This window comes from Capra hircus, unplaced genomic scaffold (genome assembly GCF_001704415.2).
Source record: "Capra hircus breed San Clemente unplaced genomic scaffold, ASM170441v1, whole genome shotgun sequence".
Lineage (NCBI taxonomy): Eukaryota > Metazoa > Chordata > Mammalia > Artiodactyla > Bovidae > Capra > Capra hircus.
In genome coordinates this window covers 515,081-532,033 of record NW_017190137.1, presented here as the reverse complement: position 1 = coordinate 532,033, position 16,953 = coordinate 515,081, and the positions used below count along the sequence as shown (strand labels likewise).

General features: G+C 37.5%; 1 pseudogene; it reads right to left on the bottom strand.

Moving 5' to 3' along the window:
* Positions 1-4,537: 4,537 nt before the first annotated feature.
* On the bottom strand, positions 4,538-6,308 carry LOC108634815 (annotated as a pseudogene).
* Between the last annotated feature and the right edge of the window lie 10,645 nt (positions 6,309-16,953).

Sequence of the window (16,953 nt, the reverse complement as noted above, 5' to 3'; positions counted from 1 at the left end):
TGCAGAGGAAGGTTAACTTCCAAACTGATTCTATGAGGCCACCATCACCCTAATACCCAAACCTGACAAAGATCACACACACACACACACACACACACACACACACACACAGACACACACACACACACACACACTAACCTACAGGAAAATATCACTAAAGAACACAGATGCAAAAATCCTTAACAAAATTCGAGCAAAGAGATTGCAAGAACATATTAAAAAGATCATACATCATGATCAAGTGGGCTTTATCCCAGGGATGCAAGGATTATTCAGTATCCACAAATCGATCAAATAAACCACATTAACAGATTGAAACATAAAATTCATATGATTATCTCATTAGATGCAGAGAAAGCATTTGATAACATTCAACCTCCATTCATGATGAAAACACTCCAGAAAGCATGAATAGAAGGAAAAATACCTCAACAAAATAAAAGCTATATATTGCAAACTCACAGCAAACATTATCCTCAATAGTGAAAAATTGAAAGCATTTCCCCTAAACTCAGGAACAAGACAAGGATATCCACTCTCACCACTACTATTCAACGTAGTTTTGGAAGTTTTGGCCACAGCAATCAGAGCAGAATATAAATAAATAAATAAATAAATAAATAAATAAATAAATGGAGTCTAGAATGGAAAACAAGAAGTAAAACTCTCACTGTTTGCAGATGACATGATCCTATACAGAGAAAACCCTAAAGACTATAGGAAAATTACTAGAGCTAATCAATGAATATACTAAAGTTACAGGATATAAATTCAATACACAGAAATCCCTTGCATTCCTATACACTAACAATGAGAAAACAGAAAGCGAAATTAAGGAAAGAATTCCATTCACCACTGCAACGAAAAGAACAAAATATTTAGGAATACATCTACCTAAAGAAACAAAAGTTATATATAACTATAAAACACTGGTGAAATAATTCAAAGACCCAAACAGATGCAGAAATAGATCGTGTTCATGAATCGGAAAAATCAATATAGTGAAAATGAGTATACTATCCAAAGCAATCTATAGATTCAATGGAATCCCTATCAAGCTACGAATGGTATTTTTCACAGAACTAGAACCAAGAATTTCACGATTTGTATAGAAATGCAAAAAAAAAAAAAAAAAAAAAAAAAAAAAAAAACCCTCGAGTAGCCAAAGCAATCTTGAGAAAGAAGAATGAAACTGGAGGAATCAGCTTGCCTGACTTCACGCTCTACTACAAAGCCACAGTCATCAAGACAGTGTGGTACTGGCACAGAAATATAGATCAATGGAACAAAATAGAAAGCCCAGAGGTAAAACCACGCACCTATGGACACCTTATATTCGACAAAGGAGGTAAGAATATACAACGGAGAAAAGATAATCTCTTTAACAATTGGTGCTGGGGAAATTGGTAGATCACTTGCAAAAAAGATGAAACTAGAACACTTTCAAACACCATACACAACAATAAACTCAAAATGGATTAAAGATCTGAATATAAGACCAGAAACTATAAAAGTCATAGAGGAAAACATAGGCAAAACCCTCTCAGACATAAATCACAGCAGGATCCTCTATGACCCACCTCCCAGAATATGGCAAATAAAAGCAAAAATAAACAAATGAGACCTAATTAAAAATAAAAGCTTCTGCACAACAAAGGAAACTATAAGCGTATGAAAAGACAGCCTTCAGAATGTGAAAAAATAATAGCAAATGTAACAACTGACAAAGAATTAATTTCAAAAACATACACGCAACTCCTGCCACTCAGTTCCAGAAACAATAAATGACTCAATCAAAAAATGGGCCAAAGAACTAAACAGATATTTCTTCAAAGAATTCATACAGATGGCTAACTAACACATATAAAGATCGTTAACATCACTCATTATCAGAGAAATACAAATCAAAACCAGAATGAGGTACCATTTCACACCTGTCAGAATGACTACTATTCAAAAGTCTATAAACAATAAATGCTGGGGATGGATGTGAGAAAAGGGAACCCTCGTGCACTGTTGGTGGGAATGCAAACTAGTGCAGCCACTATGGAGAACAGCGTGGAGATTCCTTAGAAAACTGGAAATAGAACTGCCATCAGTTCAGTTCAGTTCAGTTCAGTTGCTCAGCTATGTCCAACTCGTTGTGACCCCATGAATCGCAGCACGCCAGGCCTCCCTGTCCATCACCAACTTCAGGAGTTCACTCAGACTCGCGTCCATCGAGTCAGTGATGCCATCCAGCCATCTCATCCTCTGTCGTCCCCTTCTTGCCCTGCCCCCAATCCCTCCCAGCATCAGAGTCTTTTCCAGTGAGCCAACTCTTTGCATGAGGTGGCCAAAGTACTGAGGTTTCACCTTTAGCATCATTCCTTCCAAAGAAATCCCAGGGTTGATCTCCTTCAGAATGGACTGGTTGGCCATATGATCCAGCAATTCCACTGCTGGGCATACGCATTAACGGAAGCAGAATTGAAAGAGACACAGGTATTCCAATGTTCATCACAACACTGTTTATAATAGCCAGGACATGGAAGCAAACTAGATGTTCATCAGCAGACCAATGGGTAAGAAAGCTGTGGTGCACAATGGAATATTACTTAGGCATTAAAAAAATATATTTGAATCAGTTCAGAGGTGGATGAAACTGGAGCTTATTATACAGAGTGAAGTAGGCCAGAAAGAAAAACACTAACACATTATACTAATGCATATATATGGAATTTAGAAGATGGTACTGATAACCCTGTATGCAAGACAGCAAAAGAGACACACATGTATAGAACAGTCTTTTGCACTCCGTGGGAGAGGACGAGGGTGGGATAGTTTGGGAGAATGTAACTGAAACATGTATATTCTCATATGTGAAATGAATCTCCAGTTCAGGTTTGATGCATGGTACAGGGTCCTCGGGGCTGGTGCACTGGGATGACTCAGAGGGATGGGATGGATAGGGAGGTGGAAGGGGGGGTGGTTCAGGATGGGGAACACATGTACACCTGTGCCAGTTTCATGTCAACGTATGGCAAATCCAATAACGTATTGTAAAGTAATTAGCCTCCAATTAAAATAAATACATTTATATTACAGAAATGAAGGAATGGTCACAAATTTGTGATTGCCAAGATTTCTTGGTAGCATTCATGGCAATCTGGATAGTCTGACAAGCAGACACTCTGCTTAGAGTATTTCATTGTGAAATATATTAAGGATCAGCCATTGATTTTGATCCCTGCTTACTCCATGACTTTTCTAAATGATTAAATTGAATAATTCCTTTTTGAAAATAAATCTCTATAACTACTTCTGAAGTTTAGGGAACTGGAGCCTGAAACAACATATTTAGAATGGGTTCTTATAGACTGTAAACTTCACGAGAGCAGCAGTCATTTTATCATTTGAACTAACACTTGTGACATTCATGTAAATTTAATAAATGTTCATCAACTTGGAAAAAATTCTCAGTAAATAAGAAAGGTTAATTATGATATAGCATTTGATTGGTTATTACATTTCTTTATTGATAATTCAGTAAATACTTAAAATGTGTCATTTTCAGGCTCTAAGTTGTAGCTGATGTGAAAGATACATAAAGAAAACAGGGTAGGCCCAAAACACATAGATGACCTGGTATCTGAGCTTACCTTGGTAGGATGGCAAACAGAGGTTCCTTCCCACCCTAAGAAAGAGTTGAGGCAAAGTTGTGTGGTGGGACTCAGCATGGCTGAAAGTAGTTTGTGTGATTGTCAATCCAGAAACACAGTGCAACAGAAAGATAATGAAACCACTAAGGAAACACATATCATGTCTTCAAAGAATTTGTTAACGATGCTGAGGTGCTGCAGTCACCACAAGGAATTTATTCTGTCTCTGTGGGAATAGATAAGCAACATTTAAATATGCATTCAGAAATATAGGGTGGAATCTTGGTGGGTGGAAATAAAGGCATGCCTTAAGGAGTGCAGTTCAAAAATGACCCCATATAATACCACTTGCAAAATACCTATCTTGTGCTGACCATGGACCAATCATTGACTACATCATATTATCTTTGGTATCCCAGTGATCGTATGATGGTGATGATGATTTTGGATATGCTGCAACATCTATATTTTCAAGTATGAAATGAATTTCAATAATGAAGACAGTCTGTCTAACCTCTCAAGACTCTATCCAATAACATAGAATATAATGCAACTGAGAACGCTGTAAGATATGTACTGTGTATTTGCAGTTTTAAATTGTATTTGTATCTCTTCTTTCTCCCATACCATGCTAATTTAGGCACCCATTCATTTCAGCAGGGATGATTTCAGAAATCACTTTTACATCCATTACCTCTTTCCTTTTGTTCTCATTTTCTTGCTTACAAACAATTGATTAGGTGTCATTTACCTAGCATGCATAAAGAATGTTTCCTTGAACTAAAGAGTTTAGAAAACAATGCAGTAAAATAGTCAGACGGTGAAATAAGGCCTCATTTTACTCTTGTTTCAAAATAGAAAATGAAACTATGAAGATGGACATGTAACTTTATTGTTCAAATATGAGAACAGTAGGAATTTGTTGACATCTCCAACCACAAATTTTGCTCTTCCTTATGCTGCATAATCTGACACTTATTTGATAGATCTGATTTAATTAGGATGGTTTTCATATAATGAAGATTTTTGATGAGTTGACCTTGAAAGAGAGGAGGAAGATGTATCATGGATCCTTGGCACTGGGGACCATGAGTTTCCTCTCTGTTGCCGGTTAGGAAAAGAACTGTCATGGGCTGTCATATAGCTGTACCTAACTGGAAATTTAGAAGGATGCACCATCAGTCCAACATAACTGCTCTGTAAGGGAGATACAATGTGGTTCTGAGAAGCAGAAGTAGTTGTAGTAGCAAAGTTCTCCATGAGGCTATTTGCTTCAGTGTAGCTACTATGTGAGAGCCGATTAAAAATACTCAACTGATTTAGAACAGCGGGTTGATCCATCACAATCTTTTCTGTCTGTCTAACTGATGTTGATGATGGGGAAGGAAAATCACATGGAGATAGGGCACTTGTATTATCGACTGTCTGCCTGGTATAAGGTGTGAAAGGCACACTTAAACTTATGGAGGCTGAAAATCCGTTCTCCCCACTAGTTTCCGGAAGAGAACTAGAGTTACAATTATCTATGTTGCCCCTTGCTTTAACATGCTTCTTCTTGTAATCTCGAACTAATGAAGCTATCGGAGGGACGTTTTTAATCCCAACTCTTCTTTTCATTCTTAATAAACGTTGGGGATAGCCTCTTTTGAAATTTGGATTATGATAGATCTGTAACTAAAATCAAAGGAGAAAATTATTTAGTTTCTTTATAAGCCAAGGTAAAACTGACAAGGAAAGCTAAACTATAAAAATGTAGTATTATTTTAATGATACAAATTAAATGGCATCAAATAAAACACCTCCATTAGGAGTTTTAACAACTTACATGATAGAAACAATTATGATCCTCAAGTAAAAATACATTATAAGCATATACAGTATATATAGTCAATACCAAGTAAAAATATATTGTAAACATATACAGTGAATCTCACTTTAATTAACTTCAGGACTTGTATCCAGTTTCAACTTGCCAGGAATGTTTGTTAAATATCAAATATTTTAACCTCCAGCTGTTCTCAACTTCAAAAAATAAAACTTTTTCAACAGTTATCTCAATTTTAAATTCAGTTTTAGCTATATATGTGAACATGCTTTCTAGGTCACATGACTTAATCTTACATATTGCCAATAATAAGTGAAAATTTTGGAATACCTTGCTCAAAACAGAGACATTGTTTTCTTCTTCCTGAATGTCAGCTAGTGAAGCAGATCTTTGAAAAGTGTGTTGCTTTTTTTAAAACCCATTAAGGTTAAGCTGTCAAACTAAACTTTCCATACTATCAGTTTCAAATATTCTGAAAGGGGCCTTTCTTTCCATTCTTCTTTCTTGAAGACTTCTTCATTGATCACTATAGAAGTGCTACTCTCATCCCACCGAATAGATTTAAACTGATCACTTTCAACCATCTTCCAAAGTTTTTGAGGAAAAGTTAGTAAAAGAAAATCATTCAATTCATTTGTTTCAGAGACAGAAAATGTGTAATGTGGTATTTTTATCACAACTTCCTCAAACAAAGCCTGAAAAGCATGTTCTTCAATCATAGATCTCAAAACTGAGTCCTCAGTAAGTGTGTCATCACACAAAGGAGATCTAATGGAGGTTTCTGAGCCAGTTGATTCATCTTTAGGAGGCACAACTTGAATTTCTGAAGGAATATGTGCCATTTCAAAGAGATCTTTCTACAGATACTTTTCTCATTTGTCTGACTTTACACACTGCAACTTCAGATGCTGCTTGGGTGACCTACAGAGATTGAACTCTCTAGACCATCACAGTGAGACTCAAAGTAAAAAAGCTGTGACATCACTAAGTCACTGGTCTCCTAGCAATTGAAGGGTGATGTTAAACCAGAATTTACTTCTGTATCAATTTAAAATACATACTGCTTACATTAATAGCAACCAAAAATATAAAACCTGCAAAATAACAAATTGAAAAAAAAACATATAATTATATCAATAGATGCAGAGAAGGCCTTTGAAAAATTCAACATCCATTTATGACTAAAAACTCTCCAGAAAGCAGGAATAGAAGGAACATACCTCAACATAATAAAAGCTATATATGACAAACCCACAGCAAACATTATCCTCAATGGTGAAAAGTTGAAAGCATTTCCCCTAAAGTCAGGAACAAGACAAGGGTGTCCACTTTCACAGCTACTATTCAACATAATTCTGGAAGTTTTGGCCAAAGCAATCAGAGCAGAAAAAGAAATAAAAGGAATCCAAATTGGAAAAGAAGAAGTAAAACACTCACTGTTTGCAGATGACATGATCCTCTACATGGAAAACCCTAAAGACTCCACCAAAAATTATTAGAGCTAATCAATGAATATAGCAAAGTTGTGGGATATAAAATCAACACACAGAAATCCCTTGCATTCCTATACACTAATAGTGAGAAGGTAGAAAAAGAAATTAAGGAAACAATTCCATTCACCATTGCAACGAAAAGAATAAAATACTTAGGAATATATTGATCTAAAGAAACTAAATACCTATATATAGAAAACTATAAAACACTGATGAAAGAAATCAAAGAGGACACTGAAAGATGGAGAAATATACCATGTTCATGGATCGGAGGAATAAACACACTGAAAATGAGTATACTACCCAAAGCAATCTACAAATTCAATGCAATCCCTATCAAGCTACCAGTAGTATTTTTCACAGAACTAGAACAAATAATTTCAATATTTGTATGGAAATACAAAAAATCTCGGATAGCCAAAGCAATCTTGAGAAAGAAAATGGAACTGGAGGAATCAACTTGCCTGACTTCAGGCTCTACTACAAAGCCACAGTCATCAAGACAGTATGGTACTGGCACAAAGACAGACATATAGATCAATGGAACAAAATAGAAAGCCCAGAGATAAATCCACACACCTATGGACACCTTATCTTTGACAAAGGAGGCAAGAATATACAATGGAGTAAAGACAATCTCTTTAACAAGTGGTGCTGGGAAAACTGGTCAACCACTTGTAAAAGAATGAAACTAGAACACTTCCTAACACCACATACAAAAATGAACTGAAAATGGATTAAAGATCTAAACGTAAGACCTGAAACTATAAAACTCCTAGAGAAGAACATAGGGAAAACACTGTCCGACATAAATCACAGCAGGATCCTCTACGATCCACTTCCCAGAATACTGGAAATAAAAGAAAAAAAATAAATAAATGGTATCTAATTAAAATTAAAAGCTTCTGCAAAACATAGGAAACTATAAGCAAGGTGAAAAGACAGCTTTCTGAATGGGGGAAAATAATAGCAAATGAAGCAACTGACAAACAACTAATCTCAAAAATATACAAGCAACTTATGCAGCTCAGTTCCAGAAAAATAAACGACCCAATCAAAAAATGGGCCAAAGAACTAAACAGACATTTTTCCAAAGAAGATATACGGATGGCTAACAAGTACATGAAAACGTGCTCGACATCACTCATTATTAGAGAAATGCAAATCAAGGCCACAATGATGTACCACTACACACCAGTCAGAATGGCTGTGATCCAAAAGTCTACAAGCAATAAATGCTGGAGAGGGTGTGGAGAAAAGGGAACCCTCTTACACTGTTGGTGGGAATGGAAACTAGTACAGCCACTATGGAGAACAGTGTGGAGATTCCTTAAAAAACTGGAAATAGAACTGCCTTATGACCCAGCATCCCACTGCTGGGCATCCACACTGAGGAAATCAGAATGGAAAGAGACTCATGTACCCCAATGTTCATCGCAGCACTGTTTATAATAGCCAGGGCATGGAAACAACCTACATGTCCATCAGCTGATGAATGGATAAGAAAGCTGTGGTACATATACACAATAGATTATGACTCAGCCATGAAAAAGAATACATTTGAATCAGTTCTAATGAGATGGATGAAACTGGAGCCAATTATACAGAATGAAGTAAGCCAGAAAGAAAAACACCAATACAGTATCCTACCGAATATGTATGGAATTTAGAGATATGGTAATGATGATCCTGATGCGAGACAGCAAAAGGGACACAGATGTGTAGAGCGGACTTTTGGACTCTGAGGCAGAGGGAGAGGATGGGATAATTTGAGAGAACTGCATTGAAACATGTATACTATCATGTAAGAAACGAATCACCAGTCTATGCTAGATGCAGGATACAGGATGCTTGGGGCTGGTGCACGGGAATGATCCAGAGAAATGATATGAGGTGGGAGCTGTGAGGGGGATTCATGTTTGGGAACTCATGTACACCTGTTGTGGATTCATGTCAATGTATGGCAAAACCAATACAGTATTGTAAAGTAAAAGTACAAATAAAAACTAAATAATAATAATAATAATGAAAAATGATATCAATAAATCGACTTGGTTCCTGAAATAAAAGTGATTTATCACCCTTCTATAATGTTACTAAACCAAACTTCGGTCTGTTTGCTTCTGTGAAATAAAGTCAATCAAACTGACCATGGGTTGAAAGCAAGTGTAGTGTTTATTGTAGGACCGAGCAAGGCATCCTAGCAGCTAGTGCTTAAAAGACCCAAACTCCCCAAATGCTTTCAGGGGAAGGATTTTAACAATAGAGTGAGGGTGGGCCATGGGGTGTGTGATCAATATTGGGACATTCTAATAATGACCTGTTACTGAGGATATTGGGAGATAACATCATTGACTGGCTGGTTCCAACTACTCTGTGGTCTATGTACTTAAATTTCAGCCTGGTTGGGGCTTTAGTATCTCTGACACTGTTCAGAGGATATTGCTCAGAATATTATCTATGATCCTTGAGGAGGAACTAAAGATCCTTGACTTTACTTAATGGCTAAATTATTATTAATTTATATTGTTTGATTAATTTCCTTTGTTTCTGCCTTTTCTAACTTCTCTGATTAAAATTCCTCTTGGAACACGAGGAGGTCTACAAGCTCCTACCTCTCTCTCTCCCTTTCCATACTTTTCAATCTTTAGAAGAGAGTACTTAGAACAAGAATGAAAATACAGTGTTGGACTTAGGTTGATCATAAATGTGACATAAAATCTCAGCAGCAGGTTTGATTTATGTTTCAGGTTCCCCAGCTCTTGGAGTGTTAGAGTCAACAACACCTTTGGCAATTTCCTGTTGAAATGGAGCTCAGAGTTGGAAATAATCCTGAGATCTATGGTTGTTATCAATATTTCCTGTTATGAAATCAGTATATCTGTCTATTTTTGTCATTAAACCTGGACAAACATTTGAAAGTTGGTAGATGTTTATTAAAAGGAAAGAAGGGAGTGACATAAAAGAGTCCTCATATTTTAGATGCATCCAAGAAAACACATTTTGAAGTATTTCCACCTTGAATAGATTCAATAACCAAGTAGGCTTTTGAATCATTCTACCTATGGGTTTTATTATTATTATTATTTTCCCATTGCTTTAATATCTAAAAGGAATTTTAAGCCAATGTACTTTTTTTTAATACTCACACACATCTATCTATCTATCTATCTATCTATCTATCTATCTATCTATCTATCTATCTCAAAATATAATTTTAGGCAAATTTATTTAGTTGTCCAAACATTTTGCTTGCCATCAAGGTTCTAAATGAATTACTTGGGAAACTGAGTATTACTTAATAATTTTCTGGATGAATAATTTATATCCTGTTACTGAAATGTTCTCTCTTAATCTAGCTCATCTTCCACTATTCTTTCTGTAATAGAGATGGGGTTCATATTTACAAGGATATCTTGAGCCCACAAAATCGCAACTCTCAGTTATTTAAAGATATTGTTCTAGGAAAGCTGTTGCTATCCTCACGTTGGATTCAATTTTAAACATTCAGAGGGATGACACGGGGAGGAAGGAGGAAGGGGATTTCAGGATGGGGAACACGTGTATACCTGTGGCAGATTCTTGTTGATGTATGGCAAAACCAATACAATATTGTAAATTAATTAACCTCCAATTAAAATGAATAAATTTATATTAAGAAATAAACATGCAAGTCTTCAGTAACATAGGAACATGTATGAACCACATGCACAATGATCAGCTAACTATACTTGGGATAACAGCTACTCATTTAATGGGTAAAACAGATGTACTGTGCATAGATCATAATCAGAATCGTCTGGCTAGCTGAACATTAAAATTATATGATGTATACATCCGAATCACTTCTCCATAGTTCAATATGTAAAATTATTTGATCACTTTAAACTTCTGATACCAAATATTTCAATAGAAATCATTGATGATCAAAATGTCTCTCCTTTAAGGCTAGGGTGGTTCAAATTCCCGCCCCCTCTCCACACCATATCTCTTGAATCTAGTCTTCCTTTGTATTTCCATAGTTCCCATATTAGAGAAAATCTAACTAGATAACATTAACAGGCTCAATATGATATGTTAATGGGGAAATATTTTATAGGCTTTGTATTTTGTCAACATTTTACCCAGTTGTCAAAGAAGCATGGCACAAATGCTTCCAGCAGGAAACTTGAAGCCAGCGTTATTGTATATAATGAGTAACTATCATCTTAGAATACTCTTAGAAAATAATTTATTATCCAAAACACTGAGGGAAAACAAAGTTACAAGAAAACAATAATTGTCAGCATTGATAAGAAAACATCTGGTAAACAGTACATTTGAATTCTCAATATTACAAAAAGTAAGAACATGATATCTGGTCCCACTGCTTCATGGGAAATCAAAGGGGAAAAGGCAGAAGCAGTGACAGATTTCATTTTTTGTGGCTCTAAATTCACTGCAGTTGGTGATGGAAGCTATAAAGTCAGAAGACAATTGCTTTCTGGAAGAAAATCTATCACAAATTTAGAAGCATGTTAAAAAGTGAAGACATGACTTGACAAAAGGAGGCCCATACAGGCACATCTATGTTCATTCCTGTAGACATGTACAGATGTGAGAACACCAAAATGTTCTGCTGGGGATGACTTGTGTGTGTCCACTGGATTGCAAGGAGATCAAGCCAGTCAAACATAAAGGAAATCAACTCTGAATATGCATTAGAATCACTAATGTCCTAAGCTGAGGCTCCAAAGCTTTGACCACCTGAGCAAAGAACTGGCTCACTAGGAAAGACTCTGATTCTTAGGAAACATTAGAATCAGGAAGAGAAGTGGGTGAGAGAGGAGGAGAAGGTTCTATAGCTTCACCCATTCAATGGACATGATCTTGGGCAGATGCTTGGAAATGATGAAGGACAGAGAGGCCTTGTGTGCTGCAGTCCAAGGGCTCACTAAGAGTCAGACATGCTTTGTGACTGAACTCAAAAAGATTTCAGTTAATAAAATGGATCTCCCAGGGTCACGGTTAAATCTCAAGATGCTAGAGGAATAGGAGGCACAGACCACTTTCTCCCACACAAATTCACCAAAAAATTGGTTGCATATGGAACACCTTCCAGAAACAAACTTTTGAACAGTGTTGAAGCGCCCTAGAATCCGAGGAAGGCAAACCAGTCTCTTAAAAAGGAGGTAGGACAAAATAAGACCTATAAAGAGAGGAAAAGATTCTAGGGATGGAAAACCATCTCGGAGAGAGACTCTTGAAGGAGGAGAAATTTTCACAAAATAGGAAACCCTCTCTCAGAGGAATCAGTGGGGGAAAGAAACAGAACTGGGGGAAAAAAAGGACAAAAACACAGATTATGCCAGAAACTGCAATTACTATCTGAGAAGTGGCTCAGATGTTCCTGTCCACATCATACAGTGGGGCCTGGGAGGGAGGCCTGGGTTGTACCAAACATACTATGGTTAGAACCAGGCTTTAGTGCCCTGAGGACAATCAAACACAGCTAAGGTGACATATAAACCTAAACCATGAGAACACTAGAGACAAAAATTTTTAAAACGACTTTTCCTGAGAGAAGGCTGTAAGGCTGCATAGAGAACCATGGCACATTCACTGAAGACTGTGAATTAGAAAATGCCAAAGGAGACCAAGCCAGCTTCCATTTATGATTTTTTTCCTCCACGGAGGGTGAGAGGAATGTGTACGACTACCAAAGGCAGAAGGAAATAGGCTTCTATTATCTTGGTCCCAGAGACATCTCCCACCGAGCTCTAAATCACTGACTCGATGGACTTGAATCTGAGTGAAGTCTGGGAGATGGTGATGGACAGGGAGCCCTGGCATGCTGCGATTCACGGGGTCACAAAGAGTCAGACAGGCCTGAGCGACTGATCTGAACTGAACTGAAACTTTTAAAACTTGCAATTTATTATTCCATTAATTTTCATTTCTGTTGATTATTACCTTTCCAAAAATTAAATATATATAAACATTCTTTTTCATATAGGAGAATGATTGTTGTCTCTTTTATTTTTTTACACTATTTAAATGAGTCTAAATTTTATTAGTGGTTGTTACTTTATGCATTCTGAAATTTGTTATCAACTTTGTAACTTTAGGAACAAAATATTTAAGATCTGTTTTCACTTAAGGATTTGTTTCCTGAGTTGACTGCTCTCTCCCCTTTTGATTCCCCCTGCTGCTGCTAATGCTGCTGCTAAGTCGCTTTTGTTGTGTCCCACTCTGTGCAACCCAATAGATGGCAGCCCACCAGTCTCCCCCATCCCTGGGATTATCCAGCAAGAACACTGGAGTGGGTTGCCATTTCCTTCTCCATTGAATGAAAGTGAAAAATGAAAGTGAAGTCGCTCAGTCATACAAGACTCTTAGTGACCCCATTGACTGTAGTCCACCAGGCTCCTCCATCCATTGGATTTTCCAGGCGAGAGTACTGGAGTGGAGTGCCATTACCTTCTCCCCTTCCCCCTAGGCATCTCTATCTCGCTCCTCCCTTTTCTCTGCTCTGTGAATCCCTTTGATTGTTTCTGGATGAGGAGAGCTGTGTCACCATTAACCTAGGGGTTTCAATCTTCTGTATTGTCAGATATGGATTTTGATGTTACTGTAAACTGGGGACAGAAACCCAATGGCCAGGACGTAGATTCCCAGAACTTTAGATCACCACCAAACACCTGACCTCAGGGAACATTAAAGGACAAGCACACACCCCAGAGTTTCCATGCTTACATGGAAAGGAAGCTCTACACTCAACCCAGCAAGTTCAGTACAAGAGACGCCACACCTATTCTCCATCAAAACAGAAACACGACAGTGAATATTATAAAAGGGACTGCCGGAAGTCATGCCAAACCCACAAACACCACAAAGCACAATCTTGGACAATTTATTGCACTCCAGAGAGTAGAGACCTAGATCCACCTGGCAGTGAACAGAAACAAATTCTCCGAAGCTTTAAACCTTGACAAGTCACTGGTCCAATCCCACCCACAAAGGGCAGGTTCCACAACGAAGTGGAGCCATAACCCTCCAGTCAGCAGAAAGGGGACCCAAACTGCAAAAATCTAAGAAAAATGAAAAGGGAAAGAAATATGCAGCTAGTGCAGGTACATGGTAAAAACCCACCAAATCAAACAAAAGAAGAGGAGATAAGAGGTCTTCCTGAAAAAAAAAAAAAAATTGAGAATAATGAGAGTAAAGATGACCAAAATCTTGAAAGCTAACCAGAGTCACCAGTAAATATACTGGAGGCCCGGACTGAGAAGAAATAAATATGTTTACCATGAATCAAGAAGAAATAAAGAAGAGTCAAGCAGTAAAAACTAATGCAATAACTGAGATTAACAACACTCTGGAAGGAATCAACAGTAGAGTAAATAAGACAGAGAAATAACTAATTAGGTGGAGGTAGAAGGAGGAAATAAATGAAATACAGTGAAGTGATTAAAAAAAAATGGAAAACAGGAAAAGCTCTGAGACATCTAGGGCAATGATAATTGCCCCACTAAGGGAAACAGAGGTGTCCAGATGGAGAAAATAAACAAAAAATAATAAGAAAGAAAGAGAGAGAGAGAGAGAGAGAGAGAGAGAGAGAGAGAGAGAGAGAGAGAGAGAGAGAGAGAGAGAGAGAGAGAGAGAGAGAGAGAGAAGGAGGGAGGGAGAGAGGGAAGGAGGGAGGGAGGGAGGGAGGGAGAGAGAAAGAAGGAAAGAAGGAAGGAAGAAGAAAAAGGGGGTTTGGGTACATGGAAAATTCTTGAGGAGGTAAAAGTTGAAACCACCGTTAAATGAGTCACGATGCAAGAATTGGAACCAGACATGGAACAATGAACCTGTTCACACCTGGGAAAAGAGAGTGACAAGCCAGTTCAAAACTCTGCTTATGTGAACCATATGCAGAGTATACTTATCAAGTGAAGAGGACCTAAAAAGCCTCTTGATGAAAGTGAAAGAGGAGAGTGAAAAAGTTGGCTTGCAGCTCAACATTCAGAAAATGAAGATCGTGGCATCTGGTTCCATCACTTCATGGGAAATAGATGGGGAAACAGTGGAAACAGTGTCAGACTTTATATTTTGGGGGTCTCCAAAATCACTGCAGATGGTGACTGCAGCCATGAAATTAAAATACACTTAATCCTTGGAAGAAAATTTATGACCAACCTAGATAGCATATTCAAAAGCAGAGACATTACTTTGCCGACAACAATCCATCTAGTCAAGCCTATGGTTTTTCCAGTAGCCGTGTATGGATGTGAGAGCTGGACTGTGAAAAAGGCTGAGTACTGAAGAATTGATGCTTTTGAGCTGCGGTGATGGAAAAAGACTCTTGAGAGTGCCTTGGACTGCAAGAAGATCCAACCAGTCCATTCTGAAGGAGATCGCCCCTGGGATTTCTTTGGAAGGAATGATGCTAAAGCTGCAACTCCAGTACTTTGGCCACCTCATGGGAAGAGTTGGCTCACTGGAAAATACTTTAATTCTGGGAGGGATTGGGGGCAGAAGGAGAAGGGGATGACCGAGGATGAGATGCCTGAATGGCATCCCTGACTTGATGGACGTGAGCCTGAGTGAACTCTGGGAGTTGGTGATGGACAGGGAGCCCTGGCATGCTGCGTTTCATGGGGTCACAAAAAGTCGGACATGACTGAGTGACTGAACTGAACTTAACTGAACTGATGCTATCAAACTACCAGGTGAAAAAATCACAAGCTGACATCAAGATTATTGGGAGAAACATCAACAACCTCAGATATAGAGATGGTAAGACAGGAAAAAATAGAAAATGAAGAGGAAATAAAGAGCCTCTTGATGTGGGTGAATGATAATAGTGAAAAATCTTGCTGACAACTCAACATTCATAAAGGCAAAGATCAGGACCTCTGGTCCCATTAGTACTCAACAAATAGAAGGGGTAAACATGTGGAATGTGGAAACAGTGACAAGCTTAATTTTATGTTGCTCCAAAATCACTATGAAAGGTGCATGCTATCATCAAATTAAATGTCACTTGCTTCTTGATGTAGAATCTGTGAAAAACCTAGACATTACATTAACAAGAAGACACATCACCTTACTAAATTCTCAGTAAATAAGAAAGATCAATTATGGTAATAGTGGAGGGTATGGGATGTTGTTGAGTAATGTATATAGCTTTTGATTGATTATTGCATCTTTTATTGCTAATTCAATAAGTACTTAAAATACATCGTTTTGCAGGCATTAAGTTCCAGCTGATGTGCAAGATACACAAGGAAACTTGGGTAGACACGAGACATATACAAGAATCTGAATATCTGTGGTTAACTTTGTAGGTTGACAAATAGGTCCTTTCCAATCCCAAGTGAGAGTTTAGGAAAAGTTGTAAAATGTGGCTTTGCATGACTGAAAATATTTTGCCTGATTGTAGCTCTAGAAGTTCAGTGAAACAGATAAATAATGAAGCTACAAAGGAAAACAGATGCCGTGTCTTCCAAGAACTGGTTTACCATGCTGAGATGCTGCATTTACCATAAGGTTTTAAGTCTGTCTTTTGGGAACAGGAAAGCAATATCAAAATATACATTAGGAAATATAAGATGCTTTCTTGCTGGGATGAAATAAAGGCATGATATAAGAAGAGCAGAGAAAAAAAAATGACCTTTTATAATACCACTTGTAAAATACCTATTGTTTGCTGACTGTGGTGCAATCTTTGACTATGTCATGTTATTGTTGGTATCCCAGTGATATCATGGTTACTGAGTAGGCTATATCTCTATTTTCAAGTATGAAGCAGATTTTTGTTTAATGAAGACAACCTGGTATCTAACCTCTTAGCTTTCTTTCTGATAGCTGACATAATAAAACTGAGAAAGTGCTAAAGTACATACCCTTCATTTGTTTTTTCTAAATTTGATTTGTATCTGTTCCTTTTCCCATACCATCCTAACTTAGCCACCCAGTCAATTCAGCATGGATGATTTCTAAAGTCACTTTTTTTTTTTTTTTTACA